Raw genomic sequence first — 14,031 nt, 5'->3', positions numbered from 1 at the left:
GTAAACTTTGAAGAATATGCCTCAGGTAATGAAAAAAGTGAACCTCCCCTAGCAGTGAAAGAAAATTGATTGAAGGGGAACAATTGGGCATTGGGAACCAATAAACACTCAATGTTGATTAAGTGAATAAATAGGCACCTTCGGTCTGCTGCAAGAAAGGGGTTATGGTGACATATGGTGGTAGGGAAATGTGCTTTAATCAATTTAATTAGCTGAAGAGTCAGCAAAAGCTTTAGCAGATTCATTGATGGAGGGCCAATGTGATAGAGAGTTATGCTCCTGATTATATGAATATGGGAGAACATAACAAAGTTAGAGTTGCCCATACCTATTCAGCAATAGATAGTAGAGAAAGAAGCCTATGGAGACAATCGCAGTACACTTCAGGGTAAAGTGCCCTAGGTGATGTGTGATGGCAGGAATAGGGGATCTGTGCTTCCAAGTATGTACTGTATCTACTGTATGTATGTATGTATGTATGTGTATTGTGTCTGATTCTCAGAGACTTCTTGGACAAGTCCCTGCAGTTTTTTCTTGGCAAAGTTTTTCAGAAGTGGTTTGCCATTGCCTCCTTCTTAGGGCTGAGAGAAAGTGACTGGCCCAAGGTCACCCAGCTGGCTTTGAGTCTAAGGCAGGACTAGACCTCACAGTCTCCTGGTTTCTAGTCTGGTGCCTTAATCACTGCACCAAACTGGCTGTCTTCCAAATATTACTAAACAGCTATTTCCAGCACCCCTCATACTGACCATGTTGGCTGGAGCTGCTGGAAGCTGGTATTCAGCAACACCTAAGGAACAAGGATTCACTATCTTTTGGTTATAGGGAAAAAAGGAAGGGCTTTTGTCACATGGATACCCAGGACAGCTAAGAAATAATTCATTGGGTCAACCTTGTGATAAAGGAGAAAAATCAGGTAAATCAGAATGAATAGAATCACTGATTCCCACAGTCCTGTTTAGGTGTTACTTTTGTGTGGTCAATCCAATGGCTGAGGAACCTCTTTGCCTCCGCTCTGGGCCAGTGGCATGAGCAGAGAGGTAGTCTCCACATTTATGGCACAACTGACGACAGTGGGAACCTAGCTCAATGGGATCACATCAGCAATCGCAAAGCTTACATTGCACCCCAGTCCAGAGACCCCTCTCAGCTTTGCTCCTGCCTTTCCTCTGAATGTACCCTGAGTTTGTGCAACATGGAGCTGTCCCACTGGGGAGCTCTTGCACAACTCTGGAAATTTCATTTTCAGTCCTGAAAGGCAGACAAACAACATTCTGGTGTGTTGTCCCCTTTTGCACAAACATTTCTGTTTGACAAGGCTGGAAGTGATGCATTTTAGAGTCAAGAGAAATAGTACAACCCACTTTTAGAAAGACCTCTAATTAGAGCCAACCTGTAAGGATTCAAATCAATGCTGCCATGCCTCAGCGAGCATCTGAAACTCTCTGAAGAGCACGCTGATGAGGACAGACAGGGAGGAATCTCCAGCCCACGGTCTGACAGAGATTTCTGGATGCCAAATGACAAGTTGTTCAGTGGGCTTGGGGGATGCGGAGGGACATCAGCTGCCCAAATGGAGGAAAGAAGCTCAGAAATATTTTTTGAAGTCAGGAAGTACTTGAAAGTTCATACTTGGAATTCAAGAGACATATAAATTTAATTATCCTATCCAAGGCAGAACAAATGGCACAGACTGGCTGTTGTCAACCAAGGACAGATCTGGAAGAAGTCTTCCCTCTTTCCCAGCTTTAAACTTTGATACTAAAGTGAAGGAGTGGAGAAATTCACCTCTTAAGCAACTGCATTGTGGCTTTGTGAGAACAACCCTGCTGACCCTGAAGCTTGTCTTAGACTAGGCGGCTGCTCCAAATGGTTCTTTGTTCCCCAAGTGTAACTAACTGCCAAAGCAATGGAGCACATGTTTTGCATTCAGACTTGCCCAGGTTTAATCCCAGGCATCACCAGTCTGAAAGGAGCCAGCAGATGACTTGGGTGTGTTTGTATCCATTTCCCTAAGAACCAAACTAGCAGATCAAGGATGTGCAATTTCCATTGACTGGAGGATCTTACCAGACTTTATGGATAATTCTGAGAGCTTTCTTCCAAAAGGGAATGGGGCCAGGAAGTGGACACAACTCTTGAAGGGGTGGAACTCTTATGGGATGAAAGAAGTACCTTAAATCCCTCCTACTATATCCAGGAGACCCAAAGTAAACAAGAAGACCATCTGATATACACAGTTTGAAGAGAACTTTGTTGAGTTCTCATTTTCATGAGGATTTGCCTAGAGGAATTTGAACACCGAAACACAGATGGATTTCAAAGCTTTCCCTATTCTGAAGTTTGTACTGCACTTGTCAAGTTATACAAAACTGTGGATATGAGCAAGTGCCTGAAGGAAAAAAGTGCATCACTGAAAACAACAATCACACAAAATCGCATTATGATGGGGGAAGTTGCTTGGAAAAATGGGTGTGCTAGAGGAAAACAAGTGCATAAAGATTATTTGTGCATAAAGATTTATACACAAATGTACACCTTAGGAGACAAGGTCACAAAACATGGGATGAATTTAAAAATAATCACAAATTGATGCAGAAAACAACATTAGATAATTAAGAGACTGGGAGGTACTGGAATGGGCTCGTTTGCTAATCTCTGTGATCTCTTATTGAAAGGATTAATACTGAGAACTTCAGTGCATGGATATCTCTTGCATTTTATCATAGCGAAGGCTGTACAACATTCAAAAGTGCTGTAGAATATAAGCAGGAGACAGTTATTGTCTCTGTGTAAAGCTTCTTAGTAGCACCTAGTTGATGCTATTGGAAAAGGATGCTAAACTAAACAGGCATTTGGTCTGATCCAACTTCAAGACTCTTTTTGTGTTCTTATGGAATAGTAGATTTGATTCAAACCACCATCCCCTTCATTAATTTGCTCGTGTGATCCAGAAAAGTACCTCTTACTCATCTGAGCCTATTTCACGTAGCTGTTCAGATGATAAAAGGAAAGAGGAGAATATCCGCCTCTGCCTTTGATGCATTAGTGAGACACTAATGAGCAGAGTTATGCATGGCTTAATTTTTTAAAAGAAAATTCTGAATAGATCTTCATTAACTGCATCTGTGTATGTCTGTAGTTACATACGAGCAAGCAAAGGATGTTGTAGCATTTTATTTGTAACTCCAAGCTGGAGGAAATAGGAGCCTCTACCCTTTGCAAATGCTAGCCAGGTTGGACCACCTGTGTATGACTAGCAGAGGTCCCAGAACTGGCTAGACCTCTGTCCTAAAGCAGGGCAAGACTTAAGTACCATTCCTGTTCTTGTCAACTATTTTTGCTTTCCACTCTCTTTGCCAATGCACTGTGTATTTTGTTGACTGTTTCCATGGAAGAAGAAGAAAAAAAAAACAGACATGCAACAGTTAGCACCACCAACTGTTTTTCCATCATAAGATGCCATTGTAATTAGCATGTTAATTCTCCCCAAATATGACTGAAGTAATATCAACAAGTCGTATTACCATATCTTGGGCAAGAGAAGAAATAATTTCCAAATTGTTTAAGTGTCTTCTGGGAGTGCCGAGATCTGATCTGAGGCAGAGCAATATCTTGAGAAAATTAGCCTCAGTTGCTGCTGTCGTGGTTTTCTCCTTTTTAATCTAGCACGGGGATGTCAGCCTATCTGTTTTCATTTGAGAAGCTTTCAGATTTATCATGCAGCTGGAGAACTACAGATTAGACAGTCCTGTTCATCGATGAGAAATGTATGAGATTATGTAGATTTTCTGTTGGGCTGATTGTTAGGCTAGTAACCAAGGGGCACAAGTGAATCCATCCCTTTTCATTGTATGATGATGTTGTACTTAAGAAGGGAAGACGAATCCCACATGATTAGACCCATCACACCCAAGATTCTCATGTGCTCACACAATACACTTAATGTGGTTACTGGACTAACTGATTTTCTGTGTTTGCACAAAAGATCCATAGATTAACCATGGACTGGAATGACAAAACCCATCAAGTGAAAGAAAGAAAGAAAGAAAGAAAGAAAGAAAGAAAGAAAGAAAGAAAGAAAGAGAGGGAGGGAGGGAGGGAGGGAGGGAGGGAGGAAGCCATGGTTAGGTCTAACAATTAGGTTTTCAACTGAGTAAGTTGGAAAGACATGGTGTGGGAACACAGCTTCTGAGCTGCACAGTGACCAAGTAGATTTATCTAAGGATCTCAAGGCAATAGATTGACAGCTGATGAACCTGAGTTTTCATCTCCTTTCTCTTTTGAGCTAGGCAAGAAATCTTGCATCTCTGTAAAGGGATCTGTCAGCCCCACTAGGTAGACCAGGCCAGGAAATCAACCTCATAGGAAGGTTAAAACTGTCTTTATTGAGATGAATAACAACAACAACAATAACAACAACAACAATAATAATAATAATAATGAAAGCCTCTTCCTCCTCCTCCTTATACTTCAGTGAATTAGGGAGGTGCCTATTCTGAACATTTCTGGACTTCAGAAATGCTTTAGCCCCTTTTGCCTTGGCAATAGTTCTTGAATATTTCCATCAAGATGTCAGCCCTACAAGGTAGTCCAGATCAAGAAACAGATGTAACATAGGGCTAAATCTACTGTTATTAGAATGGCTATAGTAACAGAATCTTCCAAGTCTGAATGTGCTTCCCCTCCTCCCTCTTTTATCATCATGTGAATTAGAGGGTGTCTGCCTTAGGTGTTTTCATATATCCCTATCTTTGTATGGACTTAAGCCCCACTTATCTGTTTGTTTGTTGCCTTGGTAACAGATCTTTCCTCTCTCTATCAAGGCCATCCTCTATACTCTCTACACAAGGTCACTTTCCCTACTCTGTACAGCACATGAGGTACCTACTTGACTGGCTTTCCTAAGTTTTATTTTTTCCCCAATTCAACCTTCATTGGTTAAATAGGGAGGTAGATGGGTGGTGATGAAATTTGATAGATAAATAAATAAATAAATAAATAAATAAATAAATAAATAAATAATAGACTTACCATTACTGCCACCACTCAAAAAACATCCTGAAAACCGTGCCTGAAGTTGTGGTGGTTCTTCTTAAAAGGCCAAACACAATCGAGTAGACTTATTGCTGCACCCCAGCTACAAGGACCAGTTGGAAGTAATCCAGACATGTACCCTATAATAGTTGCTTTGAAAAATCCCAGATAAACTGTTAGAAGCAAGTATCTCCTAGAAGGAACAGATACATCAAAAGGCATTTATCATCTAAGCATAACAAAAATGTGTTTGCTAAATAATAGGACTGAGGTTATGCAGTGATTACATTAGCTTAGCATCAATGGTCCTCTATTGTAGGTCATTTAACTTGAATAGCCCTGGGTTGCTAATTGCTGTTAATATGCATTCATTACATTCACCATGACAACACATTCAATACTGGTACAATGAACTGGAGGAAACAGCTTTCAAAGTAATAACTTCTTTTTTCCAACTGTTAATATGCAAATTTGGATGCATTTGAATATCTCATGTTAGCCATTTCTCTTCAATTGTGATTTATTGACTTTTTCTATAGTGTGCTAATTACCAAAGCATCATGAGACTTCAATGTTCTCATGATTAGAGCAGGGTTAAAACTAATAATTATAATTTGACAGGCGAAGTTCAGAATCTGTAAAAAGTAACATGTTTGTTTCTGTCACTATAATGTACAGTAGCTGTTCAGGAAGGTGGAAACAGGAAATTCAGTTTCAGGTCAAGTTTCCTTCTTAAGTGATGCTCTATAGAAATGACAACAAGAACATGTTTAGATTCAGTCCAAGGTTTTTTGCTGTCTGAGGAAAAGAGTATGATGGTGCCCTTTCTTATGCCAAATTATAAGTGAATTAGTAATTCAAACTTTCCTCAACACCAACACTAACACCACTAACACTGAGTAGAAAGGTTGATTCTGGCTATGAATCAGAAGAGATACAATACTAGACTAAACCTATGTTTATACATCTGGTCCAGGAGCATTGCAGAATGAGTGGCGATATCACCAAGGCAACTAGGATGACCTGAATTCTTTCCTTGTTCAGAATTTAATACAAGCAGGTATTACAACCCCTTCTTTAGTGCTGGTGGTAAGCAATTGTCCTGTGAAATGTGGTCTAATTACTATCTAGTTTGACTTTGCTGGAGTAAAAGTGAGAGGCAAATTGTTCTCTACTGAGCCTAAACTTTCATTCGCTGCAGATTAAAAAAAAAAACAAATGACAGAAGAAAGAAACAACGCTGGCTCATTGCTTTCTGTGAATTTAGTGAGTTTTGATTCACTAGTTTAGGAATAATTCAGTGGGGTGGGAAGGAAATAAAGCTATTAATGAAAAATGGGGGCCTAATGTAGTTCAGGGACTGCTGTTTGGTATCCTTTCTGAATTGTGTCACTGCTTGCATGTAAAACTCAGGCTGTTTCAATCCAGCTCTGAAGGGAAAAAGTGTGTGCTAGCCTGAGAACAAATGTGTTGGCCTCAGTAAGCAGCAGCCATATATTTTAGAAGTCATGTTTTGAAGGCCATCTCCAATTATCTGGCAACATGTCTGATGGAACTGCTAAAAAAAATAGCAGCTGTGTATGCACAAACAAGTGTAAACAGCAAGGAACATTTTTAAAGCAGCTATGTGAACCTTCCAAAGGTCATCACTGCTTTAATGTTTGAAGGAGGGCTTCACTCAGATGAACATGCTTTATAAAGCCCCTTTTGAATGCTCTGCAAGCTTTCATTAGAAATGGGCAAAGTGACCAGTGTGAGATCAGCATTAGATTTGGGGAGACTCCCTACACAATCCTGAAATTCACGGGGGGATTTTGGATGACTCTATCTCTTAAACCAATCTCAAACAAGATTATAAAAATTAAAACTGAAGGTGAGAGGTAGAACCACATATGCCAGTTTGCTCTTAGGAGAACCCTAAGGTAGAATTCTAAGAAAAAAGTGCTTTGTTCAGCTGGAAAAAGTAGAGGAATTCTCTGTCTTATTAGCAAGTGCATATGCAGAAGAAAGTTACTAGTGTTCAACTCATACTGAATATAAAGTTAGTCTTCCCTCCCAAAAGGATAATACAGATCAGGGTAAATAATTTACCCGTGCTGTAAATTTCAATTTCTACTGGAATTAATTCTTCTTTAAATTACTGAATATGAACCAGTAGGCTAAACATTCCACACTGATCATTGTGTGGAGAACCAGCAAGAAACAAGTTGATATTTGAACTTGGTAAAACACTGTCAGCTTAACACCCAATGATGACGTATGGAAACTCCTTATAACAGATCGTCATTGTGTTCATGGGTGCATTGGCAGACTTTGCATCTAGGTTGTGCACCAAAGCCACAGATTCTAAGTGAGATCCTGGAAAGTGATGTCTAATGTTTCTCTCTTTGCTCCCAAAAAAATTAATTAAAAAAAATGTGGAACATTAGCAAAGACTTCCCCCCCCCACCCTTAAAAACATCTAGCTGACCTTGGCTGATCTCAGAAGCTTAGCAGGATTGGCCTTGGATGTCCTCGGATGGGAACCAACTTAGAATTCCAGTGCTGTAGGCTAGATGGGGAAATTGGAAAAAAAAAATTCTAGAAGAAGGGGATGGAAAACTAATTCTGTAGCACAGCCAAGAAAACTTCACGGATGCAGCCATCAGAAATCAAGCTTGGCTTGAGGGCATCCTTACCTTTCTATTTTAATTAGCATCATGGCAATGTAACTGAGAAGAGGATAGAAAGACTGCTGGCATTCAAAAGACACTTTTCATCAAACGGATTATTTGACATTAGAATACACTTCTGTGACGCCATCAGTGAATTCCCTTTGTGATTTTACCCACTATTCCTCCTTGGCTGCTTCCTCTTAAAAACAAAGAATCAGATGTTCACTAAGATGTGTACTATTCAGTCTATCATTGAAGAATAAGGTAGACATTGATTCTCCAACTTGAATATTGTTAGCCAAGATAGGCAAGAGAGAACAATATTCAAGTTGGAGAATCAATGTCTACCTTATTCTTCAATGATAGACTGAATAGTACACATCTTAGTGAACATCTGATTCTTTGTTTTTAATATTAATGGGGCCATAAGAAGGATGATGGTGATGATTTTAGATACGAACAGCTTTATGCCCCAATGGCCCCCTAGTTGTAAGAGGAGAAATGGTGGGCTGCTTGTGGACATAGGAAACAATCGGCTCAGCTCGCTAAAGTTTCTGTGCCAAACCCATGAAGTTTTAATTATGAGCAGTTTGAAATATTTATGTGCCTGGTTTTCCTTATTCCAGTACCGAAAATGAGATAAAAGTTCTTTTGAAATCCGATGACATAAAACATTTGATACTGACACTGTGCAGTTGCAGAGTTGTGAGTTAATTAGTGTGAGTGAATATTTATTTGCTTGTAGTCTAATTCTGTCCCTTTGAGAGATCTTGAGCAAAATAGTAATAATAAAGAGTAATTTAAAAGAAATTGACCTATATTAATGAGTAGTATTAACAGTAACTAGTTTTTTGTATCATAACCCACACTTGGAGATGTAAACTCTCTGCTTGAATATCCTATGCCCTCTTAGTTTGATAGTCTTTGTATGTGAACTTTTTTTCAGCAAAGCAGTCAGACCTTGAACGAAGGTTCTTCAGGAAAGCACTGAATAATGTCCCTTGAACATGGAATAAGGACAGAAGCCAATATGAGATGGTGTGTTTCTCCATCTGGTGACATTTTGGAGAATGTGGAATATTCAGGCCTTTCATTCTCTACATCTCTACCCAAAAGTATGCTGTCCAATGTGCTGGTCATGAGCTCAGCAAGGTCAACCTTAAAAAGTGGGGGGGGGGGGGGAAGAATTTCAAGTAGTTCTAACACACACACAAGCTAACTCATAAATTGGCTGAGGTGTACACATTCCTATCATCCCTGGTAGACACTGATCTATTGCTCTGGGGAAATCATTTCACAGCACCCAGTTTTGAATCCCTTGTACTTACACAAGTCGCTAAAGTAACTAATCCCAATACCACCTCCCTTTCTTCTAAACAATGTCCCCTGCAAATTCCAGAAGGCCAATGCTAACCAAACACTGTTCCAGGAAGAACCAGGTTTAAATGCAAACATGTCCAGTACTGCATCTATCAGCAAAGGGATGAAGCAAGGCCAATGCCAGACATATTGAGATTGGACAACTCTGTTTACTTAGTTCGTATTTCTGTTAGGTTCCATCATGTTCCAGATGTGAAAATTGTAATATAATCAACTGGGATGGGTGTGAGACAGTATCCCATCTAGAATAGGTCTATGGTAACATTCAGATCTCTCCCCAAAGGATAGCCGTCATCGGTTCATTCCTTTGAGTGTAATTCCCTGTTATCAACGGTCTTAGGCCTATGGTTGAGGAGTTCCTTCTCTCTCAGTCAGTTGTCACATGGATGTCTTTGTCTTTCTTGCTCTCTGGATGCATTCATAGGAAGTCAATGATTTTAGGTATAATGGCAAATCTGAAGCCTGGGGAAATTTACATCTCAATTAAAAAGAGCTCAGCTTTTAAAAGACATGTTTATTCTCTTCAGACTTCTGCCTTGACATTTATGCAATTTGCTTGATGTTTTAGTACATCAGTCATCCAGGATTATGCCCATGTAATGGTGCTCAGTGCAAATCCCAAACAGTGATATTACATATGTTCATTTACTTATTCACACTTGGATACATACATGTACACACTTGAAAATCTCTCTCTCTCTCTTACGTGTACAAAGCAGGTGATTTCCCCCCCCCCCCCGAACACCAAGTTATTCTTCAAAGCTTATGTTCTTACCTATTCTACTTGCCTAGAATGATGACCAGCAGTTTCAGCATTTAAGTTAAGGTTAAATAGACAGCCTTTTTTTTTTATCACATGGCATAGCAGTTTGGTGTTCATGCTGCTTTTTCTTGCTGGGAAATCCTTGTGAGGTCCAGCAGCCAGATGTGTGGACTATTGAGCCATGACAAGTCACGTTGCCCTGGGGTGCACCACGAGGATGCTAGTCTACATTGCACCGAGTTGGGCTGAGAGAAAGTGACTGGCCCAAGGTCACCCAGCTGGCTTTCGTGCCTAAGGTGGGACTAGAACTCTCCTACCACACCTGATTGGCTCTTGGGCTGAGAGTGACAGGCCCAAGGTCACCCAGCTGGCTTTCACGCCTAAGACAGGACTAGAACTCTACTACCACACCTGATTGGCTCTTGGGCTGAGAGAGAGGGACTGGCCCAGGGACACCCAGCAGGCTTTCGTGCCTAAGGCAGGACTAGAACTCATGGTCTCCTGGTTTCTAGCCCAGAAATTATTTATTTTTAATTTTTAAAAAACACTGAAACAGAAACAGAATAGCCATGGCATTAGCCAGTTCACATTCTAATTTGCAAAAATCAAATACCTCAGACATCCCTGTATATATCAAGAGGACCAACTACATGTAAGTGGGGAAGGCCCTTCAGAAGACTATCTAGGTACTAAAGATCACTACTTATAGTAGTAACCTATGGTGTGAGTTAAGAACATAAGCAGGATCAGATCCATGGCCCATCTTGTCCAGCAGTCTGTTCTTATAGTGGTCAACCAACAGCCCAAAGAAGCCCACTAGTCTCCCAGCAGATGTCCTTCAGAGGGAGCCCCACTGCCATCAGGGCTAATGGCCATTGATCCCCAGGACTTCCATGAATTGGCCCAACCCCTTTTGGACATTTACGCAACACACATAACCAGATAACTGAAAACCTAGCACAGTCCGCTTAACTCGATCAGCATTAACCCTGATATATGTGCAACAAATCCAACCCTTTTAATTAGTTTATTATTTTTGTGGACCCAGAAAATGGGTTGATTATGCAGCCATTTCTCTCCTCCCCCCCAGAGAGAGAGAGAGAGAGAGATAATATCACCACAGAAGAAGCTGCTGATTTGCACAACCCACCGTAAAAAATGGACCTCTGGATCAATATTAACACACCTGGACTTAAAGTTTCTGAACAAAAGCCAGTTTGACAAATGCAGGATGCATTTTAATTTCAGTGATCTGTATTTTAATTTGAAGAAGAGGGTAGAACTGGGAAAAATCCCAATTTCTTACTGCCTAAATTGCTCTCAGAATGGCAAGTTGTTAAAAACAGAAAGACCCCATCTGATTTGGTTTACTAGAGCTTTGATGCCTGTTTCAAAGACAAAAGAAAAGCTACAACCTTTTGGTCTCCATTGCATAATCTTCCAGGAACATCATCTTCTTTTAAATGTTTTGCTCCTTGGGCATTTCTATGAATTTTTAGAAGAATCTTTGGCAGGATCACATGCCTCTTTTCACTCCTTATTCGTCCATAAAGTTGAACATGTTGTAGGTCCAAATAATGTCCTCTTAATGTCCTGAAATCTTAGAGAAAGAAGGGGGGAAAGTTATAATGAATCTCCAAAGACAATTTCATTCTCCAAGAATAAACTGGAAACTGTTATTGCACGGGACAGCTCAATGTTCCTGAGGCTTAGAAAAGTTTATTTCAATTGCAGGCAACAAAATCTCATGACTGCAAGGCAACTTCACTTAGGACTCCAATCTTGCAAACCAAAAGTAATATTTCTGGAATGAAGTGGACACGTTTTCCAAAACAAATGCATTGCAAAATTTGGGTCAGAGGGATGAAAGAAATTAGAACCCCAAGGCTCGGTGGGGTTCATCCATCAAACAATTTTCATATTCTTTAGTTTCTGAGAAGCAACATAACTGCCATGGTCATATACATATAAGTGTCTACTTGCTGAAGTATTGCTGCCTGAAATCTTCCAGTTGTAGAATGTCCTGGACCCATTTTGTAATGTAATGTTCATTTAATTAGTAATAGTTTGAATCCTGTTTAGTTAAAATCCAAGTGGGTTTTGTTCTTTCTAAGGCCAGCTCTATCAGGATGGTGTAAGATGATTCTCAGGTGGTTCCCACATACAGGACCAAACTGAGGTCATAATAAACATCGGTATGTCAATGGAAATCAGGGTCCTACACCATTAGTACTAGTTGTAGGAGTAGTTTATTAATTGATTAGTCCTGTGACCTTATCAATAAAATAAAATTGAATTAAATAAAATACAATACAATGTCTAATTCCAGAAAGAAAACAGATAAAAGAAAATACAGTAATACAATTTTGTTGTTTATTCGTTCAGTTGCTTCTGACTCTTTGTGACTTCATGGACCAGCCCACGCCAGAGCTTCCTGTCGGTCGTCAACACTCCCAGTTCCCCCAGGGACGGGTCCATTACCTCTAGAATGTCATCCATCCACCTTGCCCTTGGTCGGCCCCTCTTCCTTTTGCCCTCCACTCTCCCTAGCATCAACATCTTCTCCAGGGTGTCCTGTCTTCTCATTATGTCGCCAAAGTACTTCAGTTTTGCCTTTAATATCATTCCCTCAAGTGAGCAGTCTGGCTTTATTTCCTGGAGGATGGACTGGTTTGATCTTCTTGCAGTCCAAGGCACTCTCAGAATTTTCCTCCAACATCACAGTTCAAAAGCATCAATCTTCCTTCGCTCAGCCTTCCTTATGGTCCAGCTCTCACAGCCATATGTTACTACAGGGAACACCATTGCTTTAACTATGCGGGCCTTTGTTGTCAGTGTGATGTCTCTGCTCTTAACTATTTTATCGAGGTTTGTCATTGCTCTTCTCCCAAGGATTAAGCGTCTTCTGATTTCCTGACTGCAGTCAGCATCTGCAGTAATCTTCGCACCTAGAAATACAAAGTCTTTCACTGCTTCTACATTTTCTCCCTCTATTTGCCAGTTATCAATCAAGCTGGTTGCCATAATCTTGGTTTTTTGAGGTTTAGCAGCAAGCCAGCTTTTGCACTTTCTTCTTGCACCTTCATCATAAGGCTCCTCAGTTCCTCTTCACTTTCAGCCATCAAAGTGGTATCATCTGCATATCTGAGATTGTTAATGTTTCTTCCAGCGATTTTAACTCCAGCCTTGGATTCCTCAAGCCCAGCATGTCGCATGATGTGTTCTGCGTACAAGTTGAATAGGTAGGGTGAGAGTATACAGCCCTGCCGTACTCCTTTCCCAATCTGAAACCAGTCCTTTGTTCCGTGGTCTGTTCTTACTGTTGCTACTTGGTCGTTATACAGATTCTTCAGGAGGCAGACAAGAGGACTTGGTATCCCCATACCACTAAGAACTTGCCACAATTTGTTATAGTCCACACAGTCAAAGGCTTTAGAATAGTCAATAAAACAGAAATAGATGTTTTTCTGAAACTCCCTGGCTTTTTCCATTATCCAGCGGATATTGGCAATTTGGTCCCTAGTTCCTCTGCCTTTTCTAAACCCAGCTTGTGCATCTGGCAATTCTCGCTCCATGAATTGCTGAAGTCTACCTTGCAGGATCTTGAACATTACCTTACTGGCATGTGAAATGAGTGCCACTGTTCGATAGTTTGAACATTCTTTAGTGTTTCCCTTTTTTGGTATGGGGATATAAGTTGATTTTTTCCAATCTGATGGCCATTCTTGTGTTTTCCAAATTTGCTGGCATATAGCATGCATTACCTTGACAGCATCATCTTGCAAGATTTTGAACAGTTCAGCTGGGATGCCGTCGTCTCCTGTTGCCTTGTTATTAGCAATGCTTCTTAAGGCCCATTCAACCTCACTCTTCAGGATGTCTGGCTCTAGCTCACTGACCACACCATCAAAGCTATCCTCAATATTGTTATCCTTCCTATACAGGTCTTCTGTATATTCCTGCCACCTTTTCTTGATCTCTTCTTCTTCTGTTAGGTCCTTGCCATCTTTGTTTTTGATCATACCCATTTTTGCTGGAATTTACCTCCAATGTTTCTAATTTTCTGGAAGAGGTCTCTTGCCCTTCCTATTCTATTGTCTTCTTCCACTTCCACGCATTGCTTGTTTAAAAATAATTCCTTATCTCTTCTGGCTAACCTCTGGAATTTTGCATTTAATTGGGCATATCTCCCCCTATCAC

The sequence above is a fragment of the Candoia aspera genome, chromosome 12, assembly GCF_035149785.1.
Source record: "Candoia aspera isolate rCanAsp1 chromosome 12, rCanAsp1.hap2, whole genome shotgun sequence".
NCBI lineage: Eukaryota > Metazoa > Chordata > Lepidosauria > Squamata > Boidae > Candoia > Candoia aspera.
Note: the sequence above shows the minus strand (reverse complement) of the source record.